Here is an 18,095-nt window from a genome sequence, read left to right as displayed (position 1 = left end):
TTATGATTTAAGAATAATAATACATTTGAGGCATAAATTGTATTGTTGTATTATGATACCATGAATTGAAATTGCCCAATTTATTTGTCCACGATGTTTCCAAATGCCCCCTTTTCATGGATTCTTAACTGTAATTTTACTTACCCTACATGGGATATTAAAGAGTATAAATATTTTCTTAAATTAAATATTATTATCGACGAGTGTAAACTTTTTGTATTTAAAAAAATATATATCATACACACGTTACGATAACTTTGTAAATTATCTTCTCTAACGTAAATTAATTTATTACACGCAGATAGCAAGAGCTTTTGATACGTTTAAGGTAATTATGACACATCTACATACAATCATTAGTAAATATTTGAGAATAAAGTTATTGTAGCCATCAAATTACAAAACAAATAAATTAATTGATGGTATCATGATTAAATCACGATAAAAACATATTTTAAACAACTCGTGAGACATTTATTAATGAATTGATCACTATATGGCAATGTATATATATATATATATATATATATATATATATATTTACCTTTCTGTCTCTTTTCTTATTATATATTTAATATTCTTATTCTTAATACTGTATTATAAGGAAATTAACACATGTTTCATTACTAATTCTCTTTTTCTTTCAATCAAATGTACTTTCATACATCGTATTATATAGTTATATTTTTTGCAAATAATATTATTCTTACATTGAACACGCGATTACTTATTTGTAAAAGGAGAAGCTAATTATTAGCCATAATGTCGCGTAAGAAAAATTTACGTTATGCAGATAGTAGCTCATAATCATGAAAATATTATGTTACATTAAGCTCACAATTAATTGCTGATTATTAATTAATATTACACTAATCAAATATTTGTTCTAATTTAAACAAACAAAGGCCCATTGTGATACTATCGACACATGCACTTTATAAATCTGTAGTAAATTTTCTTAGTAGAAAAGTCTTTTATTTTATTCATAAACTTATTAATACTGTAATCTTAACGCCCATTCGTTATTATTGGTTTTTTTTTGTTTTTTTTTTTGTTTTTTTTTGTTTTTTAATGATATTTCATATTTAAAAATTTACAGTAGCGATCGTAATAAACGCGATACATGTAAGTTTACAAAACTACGCAATGGTTTTTTACAATTTGTATATATGAACGCGTACGTGCCTGGTGCAATCATCAAGCGAAGAAAAATTAGAAAACGTTTTCATTTGTTGAGAAAAAAAAATAAAAAAAAAAAAGCTTAATTGCATTACGGTTTTATGGAGTTACTTTCGAATTAAGAGGAACAGGCATTAAAAATCTTTTAATCTGACTAGTACAAAATTTTCCACAGCAGTAATTTCCATGTGCTGCAACATCAATGGTTATTTACTCTTACACGCCGTATTATAAATACGAAAATGATATATATATATATATATATATATATATTTTTTTTTCTTTTATCAAATATATAGGATGTATGACAGACACTTAATACTTATTATTGATTATATAAATCTATATATGTAATAAGTAGAATGTATTTAGAATCCTGTGAAGTTCTATGAGTAGTCACGGTAGTCATAGCCTTTGGAAACTCGTCTAATGATTAGTTGGTTAATCGTCGATTATTAGTTACGATAAAACTGAAAAAACCGCGATTAAAATAATACGATTAAATTTAGCATGTGCAGTAGCTTTTACAACTCGATTGTTCGTTGTGTCAAAATAATAAGGACGAAGAAACATTTTGAAGTGACTAACCGCATAATCTAAATGCTTATTCATAGAATTAGAAAACCTATTACGAAATCTCAACAATGAATAGTACTTTATTCTCATTTCTATGACGAGGCGTGTAGCTACTACTACAGTAAATTTAAATAGCGATTACATTAAATTCTTGCGCATTAGCTACATACGAAGCATTCGTATTGAAGAAATTAATTGAAAATAATATATGTATAATTCTCACCATTTAGTTGGCAACAATTATTATTCTATCTCGGACGATCCCTCGATCGTAGCAATTAATGGCAGAATTCTTGCCTATCTAGGAATTAAATTAGATAACCGCCATAACGGGGCCATCGATGCTCATCCAACTCGTGACGCACAACCACAACATATCAAGCGTATAAAAGTAGAATGAAATTTCCAACGGAATCGTATGTTACGCGATTGTACGCTCACTCCTACATAAAAGCGACAATCGAAAATTCAAAGACTTTCCTCGCGCGTTTGATTGCCTCGTCGTTGAATTGAAAAAATAAAAGTCAAATTGAAGAGCTTCGGGTGCTCGCGAGGGCCCGTAATAAGTATTCAGGAGCATCGGTGAGGGCCCATAATAAGTATTCAGCAGCTTGAGCGAGGGATCGCATTCTCGAAGCCTTTTTACACAGGAAACATTCTTAAATGGAAATTCAAATTAGCTCGTATGCGATGTATTGTTGAAACGATTCACTTGTTTATTCAATGACGCAGCCCTAAAGCTAACACTTGGATATTGAAATTATAAATGATAATAAATGATAACAATTTTCTGTTCATTTTTCTAACCAACCACTTCGCTCACTCTTATTTTACAATTTTTTTTTTTTTTTAATCACTTTCGGTAAACGAACGCGAAATGTTTACGTAGGTACAACAAAATTTGCAGCTAAAATACTATTATTTTCTACGCGCGATAACGGTATGAGAGTATTTTTGTAATAATTAAAAGGCGAAAGATTTTAAAGCTCAACAATTTGTGGCATTCATTATCTAATAGAAATAATTTTTTATCTCAGATACTCCGAGGCTCACGTCTGTACTTATAAGTTTACATATTTTTCAATGCTTTTCTCAAATTATTGAAGAACCTGCGAACGTGACTTTTAGACTGGATAACCTTTTGTTTCTTACCAACGATATAAATTTATTACCCATTGTTTTCCTATACTTTACCTCATTGTAGTCTCAAAGATAAAATTTCGAAATACTATTCCTTGCACTTAAGTCTTATTTTACAGTTTTATGCTTAGTGCATGAGATAGGCCACGCGTTAGGTTGTGCGACCGCTTCAAGAACGAATTATTGCCGAGTAACGACAACAGGAGCGAAACAATCCTCGGGTCGATCGAAAAGTCACAAATAACATGGAAGCCAAGTGGTTTTAATCTGTAGACAATGATTATCCGAGCTCTGCAAAGGATGGTGAATTATTTCGTGGATGACGGATTCGTCATCGTATTTATTTGGCCCGATATCCTGCGCTATTGACGGCCCATGTCTTTTATCGTCTTCGGAAACTCCTTTTTAAAGATTTACCAGAAGAAATTTTATTCCCTTATGTACATTATCTAACGTTTGATGTCACCACTCCCATTTCTTCTTCTTTTTCATCATCATCTTCTTCTTCTTCTTCTTCTTCTTCTTCTTCTTCTTCTTCTTCTTCTTCTATTACTAGTATAATTATTATATCGTATCTAATTAATCACTCCAATTAGATAAGAATTCACCATCAAATATTAACACATAATATGGAAACATAAAAACTTTTTTTTTTTGCGTCACTAATTAACTTACTCAGATTCGTGTTTTACAAATTTAATTTATACAAACCTTGTTACCTCGACATGCATATTTCACAAATAGTTTAGGAATAGGGGAAAAATCATAAGAGATCGAACCTGATAAATATTGTACATTATTAATCAGTTTAAATTTATTTTATAATCAAAGAGTTTTTTCGATGCAACAATAATTTCCTCTTTCTTTTTTTTCTTCTAATTTTTATTTTAATTCGTTGATTTACTTGAATTTCAATTTGCTGTTAATATTCCTTATTTTAATTTAAAGAAAGTAATATTATATATTAATATTTTATAATCCCAGAGGTTTTTTCAGATAATCGATGAATATAGCACCGAACTATAACCGAACTCTTTATACAATTTCTCTATATAAATAGTATCCAAGTATAAGAAACATATATATATATATATATATATATATATATATATAATTAATAACTATCAAGAATTCGTAGTTGGCAATGATCGATCGAATGTGTTTTCTTTTTCACAGGTACAAGTTTATAGTTAACGTAGTAATTTCTAATACTTTAGTTATGCCATTATAAACGCATTCTTTCAATAATCCCATAACTTTTGCTATCATCCTCGCATGTATGTATATATATATATATATATATATATATATATATATTGAGGCACGTATATCATCATTAGGTGAGTTGTTTCAATCTTATTACTATTGATCATAATATTCGGCCGAATAAAATGCTTATCATGAACAAAGGTATTACAACCACTTTTTTCATATTTAATGACGCACGCCCATCGTAAACGGCATTAAAATTCCACGTCTTCTTGCATTTATTAAACTAACTAATAATATCAAGAGCTATTTTTCAAAACATATTCAACTATTAAACTTATTGTATGAAATGACTATTGTGAATTTATATAAAGACTCGGAACTTTTCATTCTACCTTCATATATCTCCTGGATACGTCAATATTAAAGTGTTCATACTAATTCTCATGAATAAAATACCTGTAACGATAATAAATCTTACTTCGATATATATTACTTAAAAATACTTGAGCGATCAGCTCATAATAACCGAACTCTTTATATAATTTCTCTATATAAATAGTATCCAAGTATAAGAAACATATATATATATATATATATATATATATATAAGAATAATAATTTACTAAGAAAAATTACAAAAGTGTAAGATAAATTTTGTTTCATTAATTATATCTTAACAATGGGAAAAAAATATCGTTCACATATTAAATGGCAAATAATTTTTATCGAAAAAAAAGAAAATTCATTTTTAAATCATGAAATTTACGTTTCTTAATGCAAACTTATCTCTAAGCCTTGAACGCGTTATATGCATTTCAAATTTTCCCTATGATTAATCCTTAATTAATTAAATCAGTATGTTTGTTGATTTGTAATTAAAGGATATTCATTTCGATATTATCTCATTTCAGATGACACTTTAATTACATTTAAATAATTTTTTAAACTTTTCTGCAAATATTAATGTTTGAACGCTGATCAGTTATGCTCTGATCTAAGGGTAAATAGTATATTTAAATAAATTATTAAATTTCACAGAAAAATATGTGTGTATTTTATTTCTTTAGACTATTCATTTTTACCTTTACCAACGTTTTAGAGTATTTTATATACATTTATTTCAAAATAAAAAATCTAAACCTACGAAGAGAATTCAGCATGTAGTTTAACTCAACGTTAAAAATATCTCAAAACCATTGTATCCTTATACATTTAAATATATGTTATATAAATATTATCTCAATCACAGTTGGTAAAATAAAATTCATTTTACGAAATTTCTAATTAAATGATACTTTCAATGCGATCTATCATTCAGAGATATTTCATTCGTTTAAATTTAAATACATTTCAAAAATCTGGCAAAGACGATGTAAAGTAATAGAATCGAATTTTAATCTTACAGCTTGATTTACGAAATTATAAAAACTATTAAAACATAACTGAGGAAAAAGATTTCACGATCAGCCAAGCGTTACGTAAGTTTTTTCGTATTCGGTAATTTAAATCATTGGTAAAGTACTGCAAGAGAAATTGTATTTCCAATCTTTTTTAATCCACTACCTGTTGTGAATACGTAAAAATGTCATGGGACCAATGAATTGTTCGATTCAGTCAACATTCGCAGTAAAAATAGATCTGAAAGTGTGAATATTCAAAGAATGTGGGCATCTTCAATAGGAACAAAAAACAATAGTGCCATTCGAATAAACAAGAATAAGCATAAACAAGCGTCTGAAAATATGTTTGGTAAATTCAAATTCATTTCCAAGCGTATTAAACTTTTCGAACAATATGGGGTATTAAAAAGCTTTGGACTGCGTCCGCATAAACTTTAAAGGAAACGGAGATATCCCACGTGACTGAATTAATCCTCATGTAGTGAAAGTATCGATAAATCGTGCTAGATGACCGAGGGATCAGTCTAAACCTGTTTTTAAAATAAAAAGTGATAAATGCACGTAAGCGAGCGAGAGAGAGAGAGAGAGAGAGAGAGAGAGAGAGAGAGAGAGAAAGGAAAAAAGGCTTTTAACTGGGAACACTTGTATGCTGGTGTGAGTGGGACTTTGACCGGCCGTTGCCCCCTTATATGCTTCGTCGCCGCACCTCCCGTGCCGCAACATCCTGAGGTTCTTCTCTTGCGGCCGCGTTTACCCCCACTTCAAAAACCTCATCGGGCCCTCCTTATTCGTCTCGTTCGATGCCGCCCCACCGGTTCCCGGCATCTCAGCTCCGGATAGACGCCGCAGTTCGAGTATTATAATACTGTCTGGAACACTTGCAAAATTGGTACCAGGTACTTTGCAATTGCCGACTCATTTTTGTTTTCTCTAAGCTACAACACTCTTCCCAGTGAATCTCTTTATCGATCTCTTGTCGGCTTATTAAATCATTCCAGGATTTACGCTCATCATCCATTGGGAGATGAAATATCATGATATTCTCGGCTGTTTTAACGAATCATTCTTCACGTATTATCTTACAGCATCAACATTAGATTTTCACCAATACATTGTGATTATAATTAAAAGTTCGTTGCTGTCGTAATTGTGATATCTTAGGCATAAATTGCGATGCTCTGACAGATATTATATTGAAATAATATCATTCTAGAATTTATAAAGAAGATACCGTGTCTTAGAATTAAATCTCTTGGAATTTTTAGCAAACACAGAAAATGAAGTCAGAGATAAAAATAATTTTTGACACAATAAAATTATACAAAACGAACAATTTAAAGTATGTTAATGTTATATGTTCCAAGTACCTCTTTTTTTATTGGTTTTTTATTTATGTACGTAATAAATTAGTAAATCGTGCGTTTGAGGTTGCATGATACAATGAAAATTATAAGCGGCTTTAGGAATAAATTAAAGAAATTTGCGCAAATTAGAAGATTTTGAGAAGATTTTCCTGATTTATAAAGCAAAAATACAGTAATAAATAAAAGGATAGAGTAGCTTGATATTGAAAGGGACAATGTTACATCATTGATCTTATAAGGATTTGTAGGAATAAATATCCAAGTGCGTATACGGTACAGCATAAAGCGAAGGCGATATTAATTATTTAACTATCCCTGGTTAACACGAATTATTTATTGATTAAAATTCCAAATGACTCGTACAACATTTAAACATTTTCTTAACGAATAAGGATAAATCATAAAAATAATTTTATTTTTAACATAAATCTCTTCATTTAGGCCGTTATTACGAATTTATCAAACATTTATTATTACCATAACATTATTATGTATCATTCGTTCTCCAATGATTTTTTATTCGATCATTTGAATACAATTTTTTATCACTAAATTCAAGTGCCTCGGATAAATCGCTTCAATTGATTGAAAGAAAATCTAGACAATCATGTCGATTAGATGGAACAACCATATATAATATGTAATATATATGCTAATTTTATTTGCATTTAGATCATTGTTGTTAATGAATATTACAATCCAGATATAAAGAATACTTGTCAAAAGAATACTCTAAAATGGATGTGTAACTATTTACATGATAATAACGTTGAATATTTATTTACATAAGCAATGAGCCATGTGAAAGAAATCTCCTATACATAACTCGTTCTTTCCTATTTTCTAAAAAAGAAAAGAAAAAAAACGTTAATTGCAGGCAAACACGCCATAACAATTCATTAATAATGACAGTTAATAACCTAAGTTTAAGCGTTAATTTTTTGTTAAACATATTTAAAAATAAAGAATTTTCCAACGTATTAAAACTGAAGTGTTGTTACACTTAATATGCATTCAAATTTGTAAGGCGTACATTTTTACATTTTTAACGTACATTTCCGAATTAACCAGCAATCAAATATAAAAAATTAATTTTTCGAAAATTGCTAACGTAATAGCATAGATGCTTAAATCTCTTGCCATTATTTAGAGGAAACGAAGCGACAAGATACATAAAGTATGTTCAAGTATTTGTCAATAAGTAAAACAAAGATAAAAAAAAAAAAAAAAAAAAAAAAAAAAAAAAAAACAAGGAATAGAAAAAGAATAGAAAAATTTAAACGTACGGTTATTAAGTTTGTTAAATTTATGTTACAGTTTATTTAAATTAACAACTGCCAAGAGAAGAAACGATAAATTTCAATTATAATGTATAATAATAGTGACCGCCTAGTAGCTTTTCAAATGACATTTTCACTATTTTTAAATGTTGAGAAAGAAAAGAAATATTAAGATTAGACATATTTCATTTTCATCGACCTACAAGCGCTAACTGTTTCCAAAGAATCCTTTTGAAAATAACCTTGTCGATATGTACTGAGTCATAAATATTTTCCAAAGAGGTTGAAAACTTTTATTATGCAAAAATCTCCGATTATTTTTGCTTAAAAAAAAGTTTCTAATTAAATCGGCTCTTCTTTTTCTAGAATATCATAGTACAATAATAATAATAATAATAATAATAATAATAATAATAATAATGATGATGATGATGATGATGATAGTGATAATAATTATAATAATAATAAAGGGAAAACGCGCGGAACCGTAAAGGCTTCTCGCAGGAGCGGTAAATACTCGTGGAAAAATGCTCGTTAATACGGAGCAGATCATAATAAATAAAACAAATCGAATGTAAGAAGAAATCGATCCGATTGAGCACGTATTTATCAATGGTAAATAAATTGTATCGGAAATTACATCTTAAAATCCGTGAAACTGTTACTTTTTACCGGTGAATTATCCAAATCGCTTATTCGCACATTGAGAGCGACGCTGGTCGTACAATTTCGTAACGAACGCGTCAAATGCGGGGATTCCCCGGCTGTGCTTGGCCGATTTGCCAAATTGCCTGTGCGCAAAAGGGCACGCGTGCCGAGATGCCAATCACACCTCACCTTCAGGAAAGTCTCTTTGTGAGAAGAGTCCATATTTTTCGTTTCCTCGCGCGTCACAACCGACGGTCTACTCTCCATTTTTAGGGGGCACCGCATTCCGGGGCCCCTCGACCCGCCGTTGGAGCGGGAGGGCTCAAGCTTACTTTCTCGTCCAGTGGTTTTCATCGTAACTTGGGCCCCGGCTCTGTCATCCCTAACCTGTTCTACCACTGCTTTCGGCTTTTCACGTCGACAGCCCAATAATCCCGTGCCGTTTTTTTTTCTCTCACGAGGTCGCTCGCGCACGAAATCGATGTACATTTCAGAAAGGATTTCTCGGTTTCTCGGACATTAGCCAACGCTCGCACTGCCCGAGACGCGCATTTTCGCAAATTAGGCCGAAAGTTAGGTTGAAATTATTTGTAATGGTTTGTAAAGGAGACGCTGGAAGGCTCGATGATGGCAATCATTACGTCGATACGTCAATTGTCTCGATCGAGACAAATAGGCACCGAAGCACACCGATTCAAAGCGAATATCTGTACAATTAATCCATTCGTTTTGGCTCTTTTCCATTTGAGCGTCATTTTTTTTTTTTTTTTTTTTTTTTTTTTTTTTTTTTTTTTTTAGATAAAGGATTTCATAAACGTTGCTTGAAATGTTCTATAAATGAATCATGTATTTTAGTTTAATATTTATCACGTCATTTAAACATTCATACGCGTAGGTTAATTGTAAGACTGAAGAAAAACGCATGTAAATTTTATTTAAAACAAAGACTAATACATACAAATATATATATATATATGCTTTTTTTCTTTTTCGTTTTTTAATTGCAATTTGAGTTATTGTTTAGTCGTTGAATAGTATTTCTATGAATAAGATTGATAATTGTTTTCTACAACTTATTTTAAGTGATACACAATTTGTATTTATTTCTACTACTCCTCTGCTAGCTCATTTATAAAATATCGAGAATTTTAATTAATAAATAGGATTCTATCACGCAGAGGCATTAACCTACCGATATTCAAAACTTCTATATACAATAAATTTCCCCTATAATTCTGTAACAATAATATATCATTCACACTTAGGCATTTATCAATGATTAGTTAGTGTAATGTATAAATTACACGAGTTGTTATTTATTCATTACTACAAGTTCCTATGATAATACTTTTTTAAAAGAGAATTTTAAAAGAGTTATAATACTAATATTTCTTCTATAGAAATCGAATAACGGAATTGTATTTTGTTATATCGTTTTCACATTATAATTTAGAGTAAGAAAAATCCTTATCGCTTTCACCGCCGTAAACTACAGAATTTAAATGGCTATCTTTAATAGATATGAATATATTGTTTAATAGAGAAGGAAGGATGAATATGATAATTGATAAATGCAATATTTGATTTGATTGTATGGTAGATGTAAGGGAAAATATCCGACAGACATGCACTCACAAATACTCATTGCTACCGCGAAATTCCCATTCTGATTACAAAATTAATGAATGAAATATTTTTACGTAAATTTTTTTTTTTTTTTTTTTTTTTTTTTTTTTTTTTCGTAAATCAGGAGTATCGATAAAAATTATAAATAGTATGAATTATCAATAGTTTGCGTGTGGTTTTTGTAGTTGGATAAAAGCTGTTTTATTTGTAAAGTTGAATCGATTACTTATCAAAAATGTCCGATTATACGAACCGCAAGTCCTTGTAGATGATTAAATAAATTTTCCAAGTGTCTTCATAATCTAATAACAGTTGTGATCTTTTATTAAAGAGATATCTATAATAAAGTACTAATAGGTTGAAAATAATTCTTGGCTCCCGAGATAACTAGAGTTGTATCAGATATAGATTTAAGAACGAGAAATTTCTTTATACCAAACTAAACTAAGTTTGTTAAGTGAACGTAACAAAGGCTGAAAGAATTAATGAGCACATAACTCGTTCTATAAACTATTGATGATTAATACTCAAGGAGCAGTTATTTTGATGATATTATATCCTTATCGCGTAACTATCGTTATAATTGTAATACACATATGCTTATGAATAACGATATTTTCATAATGAATTCTTTTTAAGAATTAATTCTTCTAGTTGATTGTGTTAAACATCGAGTCCCACTTCCGAATGAATTCCATTCGTTATATTCACAAGTTTCGATAAATTTTTTTCATTTTTATTTTCTATCTATATTATAAATATAATTTACCTATTAATTGAGTTTGGATTAAATGAATCCTAATATATAAAAATTGATAAAAAACAAATGAAAAACTATAATAATTGTTCTATTTCTATTGTAACATTTATATAATTTGATATGTACTCCAACATAATATCAACTGTAATAATAATTATAATTACAATATGATAATTAATATGGTGCTAATATTAATAAAAACTTTATTCAATTTAAGCTTGCAATAAATGTAAAAACATTTGAACATCAATCGATTTTTCTTTTTTTTTCTTTTTTTTTTTTTTTTTTTTTTTTAGACATAATTTTTTGCAATTTCTGTTGGTAAAACTATTCTCTTGCCTTGAAAAAAAAAAAAAAAAAAAAAAAAAAAAACTCTCATCGAAGAGACTTAATCGAGGACGTCAAGTAAATAGTGCTTCAAAACTTCTTAAAATTATTCTTCTATCATTCAATATATCATAAAGATCGTACAGCAATACAGGTATACAGGTTCTACAATAATTACAAACGAAAGAATTTAATCTATATAAGTCGAAGCGTTAACAATATAAGATAACGTTTTTTAATGGCACATCACAAAGCATTGAAATACATCATTGAGACCTTGTACATTAATATTGAAAATGGCCGCGGCCGTTGAAATGACAACTATATCTACCTTAAATATTAATACGTCATATTTTTAAATTAAATGTAAATTCAAATATACAGGTTATTATAGCTACTCTTTGGTCTGTATCTAATGCTTTAATAGTGCTGCTCAACTTCTTAAGTGCACGTTTGCTTGGATCAACATTTTAATTAAGAATTTTGTCAGGACAAGGAAGTACTTGGCACATTCCACGCAACTCAAATGGATTTGGCTGAGCGCAAGCTGGCATGTGTTTAACCATTAATCTCATTGAGTAAATTTAAATATTAAATAACTGATCAACGTTATTTAACGTTAACGAGTTTATCGACCAGTCGGTCCATGCTAATTCTCATGCCAATATTAACTAAAAAAAAAAAAAAAAAAAAAAAAAAAAAAAAAACTAAAATTCCTGTCCCGAACATCGCGATGTAGCCCTGCTCACGGATTTACCTATCAGAACTCACGTACCTGCGCCTACACATGTACAAGCGCTACTGTGTCGAACCCTTTTTACACCCACGATTACACTTCGTGGATTAAATTCGAGGTTAATTCAATGTATGTCTAGGGTTCTCCTCTTATACCATAGAGTGACATGTTGCTGACGTACACGGTCATTCAAATTCAACTCGACGTTTATCTACATATTCGTTTGGGCAAATACATGCTCGGACGACTAAATTGGATTACCTGAATTATTCGAGCCAGAGATATACGCGAGTCATTTAAAAGTCGATCAAAGTGATAATTTATAATTAAAGAGGCTCGGTATTATGAATTAAAGCTATTGGGTCTTGAGGGTAACATCGTCTTTGCTATTTTTTTTAAAGCACTCGACATTCCTTATTATAATTGAAAAAATTAATTGAATACGCACGGCTGATTGACTTAATTAAAAATATATAATCATTAAAGTTTTGAATGTTAATTATTTTATAATACAGTGCATCATTTACATTAGTTTTTTTTTTTTTGTTTTGTTTTATCGCGGTTTAAATCGATCTTTATCGTCTGTTCTTTCGGTGAACATGTATTTCTGATAATGTAAAATTCTTTAAAAATACGTATAAATTATTAATTCGAAAAACTATTACACACTCAAATGGATTTCGTTTTTTTTTTTATTTTTTATTATTTCATATATAATATCAAAACTCTTCGAATGGCGTTAAGAGTGAAAATAAAGTTGACGCGTATCAATGTCGTCATCTATATTAATGATATTTCATTTTCATTAAAAGTAATATATTCCTATATCAATTATCTTAAATTCTAATTGCTTATTTTTTCTAATTACCGGAAAGTGAATTAACCTTATTGAAAATTGAAAATCACGCGTTCGATGCAATCGACTACACGGGTTGTCGTACTGTACATGCTAGTTTTTATAGAAAAGGAAAGGTTTGACATGCGAAGTGGCAGGAAAGATACCGAAGAAACGTCTCGCTGCGTGTTCAGCACCAATGGCATATTCGTTTTTTCGAACCGACGCTGAAACCTGATTTTCCTTCTTGAGGCAAAGGGAACGACGACTACCCTGAAATGGCAGTCACTGCTTGGGAATTGCTCGCTTCGTGCTTTTTATCGTTCGCCAAAAAAGTAGATAAAAAAAAAGCTGTTGGTACTTTTTTCTTCTTTTGTTTTTTTTTTATTTCCCTTTACAAAAGTTTACACTTCTGGCACAACATAAGAGATTAATTATTAACTAATATGGTATTTGAACAAGCCGAGTGTAAAATCTAATGAAAATTCCTTATAAATAAAACAAATAAATAACTTTATCCCTTGCGTAACAATGAAAAACCTTAAATTACATCCATCTCGAAAGGCAAAACTTTGCGAATTATTTTTACAAATGAAGAAATTGATTGTAATGAATTTGAATAACTTGTAATGTCTCGAAGTATATTTTCAATGCATCTTATTGTTGCATATATTGCGTTATATTATTTAATACTACAACTACGGATGTTAAGAAATTTTTAAATTATATGTTAAATAATAATCATAAATCAAATTCGATCCTAATTAATACTTAAGGCAGTATTTTCTAAAACTTAAATCTAACGATAAAATAATAATGGGTGTTTGTAATGGTAACAATAATAATGAATAAACTCAAATTATATATTTTTATTTTTCATAATTGACTTTATTCTTTAAAAGTATTATTGCTTCACTTTATTTATTAGCCGCTCATCAACTTCTTTCATATCTCGAATATTTTTCAACTTTCACACGCTTTGCAAATACAAAAATTGGTTCTGAAGACATTTTGTGGAATGTTTCTCGTAAATACAATAATTGCTTGTTGGTCCGTCATACTGTACGCTTGCTTTCGCATAAGCACGCCGCCTCCCTGTAAAACATTGATATGTCGACAATACAAACAACGAAACGCTACGCTACTGCAATCTCTCCTATTCCTGTTCATGTTACGTTTTATTGTTAAAAAAAAAAAAAAAAAAAAAAAAAAAAAAAAAAAAATATCGAATCCCTTCGAGCCTCAGTTTCTTGCATACAAATTATCGATGCTTTTCTTCTTCTTCTTCTTCTTCTTTTGTTTCTATTTTTTTTTTTTTTTTTTTTTTTTTTTTTTTTTTTTTTAATCGTAATGGTTCACCAGAGAGTATTTTGTACTTTCTACGACTCTTTATTCTACGACTATTAAAAAACGCCTTTATGAAAATACTTATTTAATATATAAACTTTCAAAAAGTATCTGAAATTCTTTTTAGTATACTTACATTACAGGACAGTTTGTTTTGTACCATTTTTATGGCCATTAATCTCTTTCTCTCCTAATTTCGAGATGGCCAAACATCATGCAATTAATTACCAGCTTAATGTATCGATTTGAAATCCTATATTATCACCTTTTTTTTCTAATCCTTGCAAATATTACAAATATTTTCTTAACGGTAATTTTTAACATACAAATATAATAGAAAATACATTTATCGATAATCAATGAATAGACGAATAAGCAATCATTTAGAATCTTTATTCAATGTACAGTCTAATGGAAGTAGCAAAAAAAAAAAAACATTGCATATTACGGGAATTAATATGGAGAATAATCGTAAAATTTAACGTACCAAAACGGCCAATAACAATTATAACAGCTCCTTATGTTGCTAAAATTTCATTCTAGTTTGCAAATTAAGACAAGAGGAGTAGATGATGATAAGGTGACCACAACCGTCCCATAAAATATCCTCGCACAGCATATACCAAATGTTCCGTGTTTTCAATGAAGAAAAGCTATTTGAAGTATAATCAGATGAATGAAATCGCTTAATTGTTTGTTGACTGATCGATCGAAGTCAAGAGTTATAATATATGATCTTCCTTGACTTGTAAACAACATGACGTCGTTTAAATCGCATACCTTAGATACAACTGCAATGGTATTTTGTCCCTCGTGCCGAACCAATTGCTTTCCTAAGCTTAATTCCCGTTCTTACAGAGTCAGTCAAAATGACAACAATTCCGTTGAAGTTGCAGAGAAATTTGCAATTCAAACTTCGATTGCGGCAGTAGGATTTTCAAATATTTATCATTAAATACCTAGGCACGCGATTTTTATAAAAATATAGATAATATAAATTTAAGAATTTTATTTCCTATGAAATATTTCCAAATTATTGTGCAGTATGATTGAACAAAATGTTGTTATGTAGTTGATTCGCGTTGCTATCCCTTCTCGGATAAATGCAGTGAGTAAATACCGCCAAAGACGATGTTATGAGTAATGCACGTGATGCTTACGAATTATTATGTTGCATGAAGATGTAAACCTTGTATAGCCAACTTCTGAGTCGTCGATTTAATCGCCAACATTAGCTTTCACGACATTCGTCATCGGTTATTTTGCAAAAGTCATCTTTTATTTATTTTATTTATTTTTTTTTTTTTATTTTTTTTTTATTTTAATACTTCCATTCCTGTGCGTAGACAAATCGGGGACATATTCTTTTTGCATTCTTTATTTATTTTATATATATTTTTTGTACGATTTACGAGTAATTAGGTTACCATTTCAGTTTATTATTTCAATTAAAAAAAAAAAGCCGCATGTGTGTAAATTTTACTTCGTAAATTGAAACAGATACGGGTGACGATATCTTCAATACTTATTATATAATCTTTTCAATGGTAATCCATAAAAATTATATTCCCTAATAAAAAATAAAAAAAAAAAGTATTTCACATTACGATATGTATTTGTATACAAATTTTGCGATATGTTTGCGATATGTCGCGATATAATAATCGGTGTGAATTCAATCTGAGAAAGAGAAAGAGAAAATTCGAGAGTGCCAAAATCGTAATTACTAATGAATATTCAGTGATTTTTGTGGGTTAATTTTATTATTGCTCGTTTAAAATTCTCATGACGTCTCCTATAATGGCTCGAATCGCCCCCCGTAGGAGCTACGACTGCAATTACACATTATTACTAATATTTACCTATGCATATGATGGTGATAGTAATGACGAAATGTCCCTGTTAACTGTATCGTCTTACTATTTTTGCAACAAGTCAATAAAATAACAATCGTTGTTTGTATTGTAGTTGTTAGAGTTTGAAATAAAGATTGGCTTTAATAAGACGTTACATAAATATTTAAACTGTTTTTTTTTTTTTTTTTTTTTTTTTGAGAACATATAGAAATCAATACAATACCTTAATTTGACAAGAAATTTCGTTTACTCCAATTTCTTATATTTCCTAATTGACAATTGCATTAGATTGCAGTTATATTATAATCTGAAAATTTTATAAAAATAATTCACGATATATTGAAATTTTGATGATACCTGTTTACTTATATTCTTGATAGAGCTATTTATTTTAGGGAATACGCACAAATGTTTCACTTAATATACGTATTTTTTTTTTTAATTACAAATATTTGAAAAATATACATAAAATTATGGGAAAAAGAAAAGATATGTAAAGTATTGTCCAGAGATTTTTATAAATAATTATAAATATTTATAAAAAAAAAAAAAAACAAACAAAAAAAAAAGATAAATTTCGTACACTTTGGAAATAAAGTATGATATGTATACTTTTTATCAAATTTGAGATGAAGAAACGCAGACGAAGCTCGTAACGCGCTCTGAATATTATTGTCTCACGTTACCTTGGCAGTCTTTATATTGAGCACTTTAATAATCAAAAATAATTTCTCAACTTACAAATACAATTAAACGCCCTATATCGTTCACACATGCATACGCTGGCCCCATAATTATAACGAATTATGTATAATATTTGAAGTATTGTAATAATATTTTATATTATTGTTGTCATATGAAATATAGCTGCACTGTATTAAAGTTCTAATTATTAAAAAAATTCACTTAACAACGTCAACAATAGCTTACAATGTAAATGTATATTTGTGGTTAATCAAGTAAATTTTTTTAAAATGTAGTTATTTTTTGCAGTGTGGAAGATTGAAAAGTGAAGAATAACACATATAAAAGTCTAAGTAATAGAAATTATTACATATAATAATAATAATAATAATAATAATAATAATAATAATAATAATAATCGATCAATAATAATAATCAATAATTATAAATTTTCATCTAAGAATAAAAAGTAGTAGTAAATAAACGAAAAGTAGAAGACGTACGCCGTTAGTCAGCGTTTTGTCTTTTTCGGCTCACACGACGGTTACAAAATAAGAATGTATGCGTCGTCGCATAACTTCATATTTTTATGTGCACATATATATATATATATATATATGCACATACATATACATATATGCTCGGAAGTATTACAAAGGCATTTGAACAAGTTTTGTTCGATGCGTAGAAACGCGTTCGAAAAAATTGCACTTTTGAAGTATTTTCTGTTGGCACAATTTTGGAAAATACTTTAAAGAAAACGGATCCGATGATATTAATTAAGCTGTGTACTATTAAATTTTTAATACATTCGATTATTTAACAGCAAGATAACTTTTACGCTTTTCATTTTTTTTTGTTTTTTCGGTTTTTTTTGTTTTTTTTTTTGTTTTTTTGTTTTTTTTTTTGTTTTTTTGAAAGTATCATTAAAAAAGTTGTGCATTAGCTCTTTGCGATGTTAATGGATGTTCACCACATTGAACAAGAAACGCATTTAAAGAAAAATAAAAAAAAAAACAAAACTTTTTTGTGGCAGTCCTGGAATAATTGGTCCCTCGTTACCATACAAATATTTTAGTCATTTTTTAAATTTACTCATACAGCTGGAAAATGCGAAAGAAATTA

The sequence above is a fragment of the Ceratosolen solmsi genome, unplaced genomic scaffold, assembly GCF_000503995.2.
Source record: "Ceratosolen solmsi marchali unplaced genomic scaffold, CerSol_1.0 scaffold43, whole genome shotgun sequence".
Classification (NCBI taxonomy): Eukaryota; Metazoa; Arthropoda; class Insecta; order Hymenoptera; family Agaonidae; genus Ceratosolen; species Ceratosolen solmsi.
The sequence above is the reverse complement of the archived record's forward strand: the minus strand, read 5'-3'. Positions refer to the sequence as shown.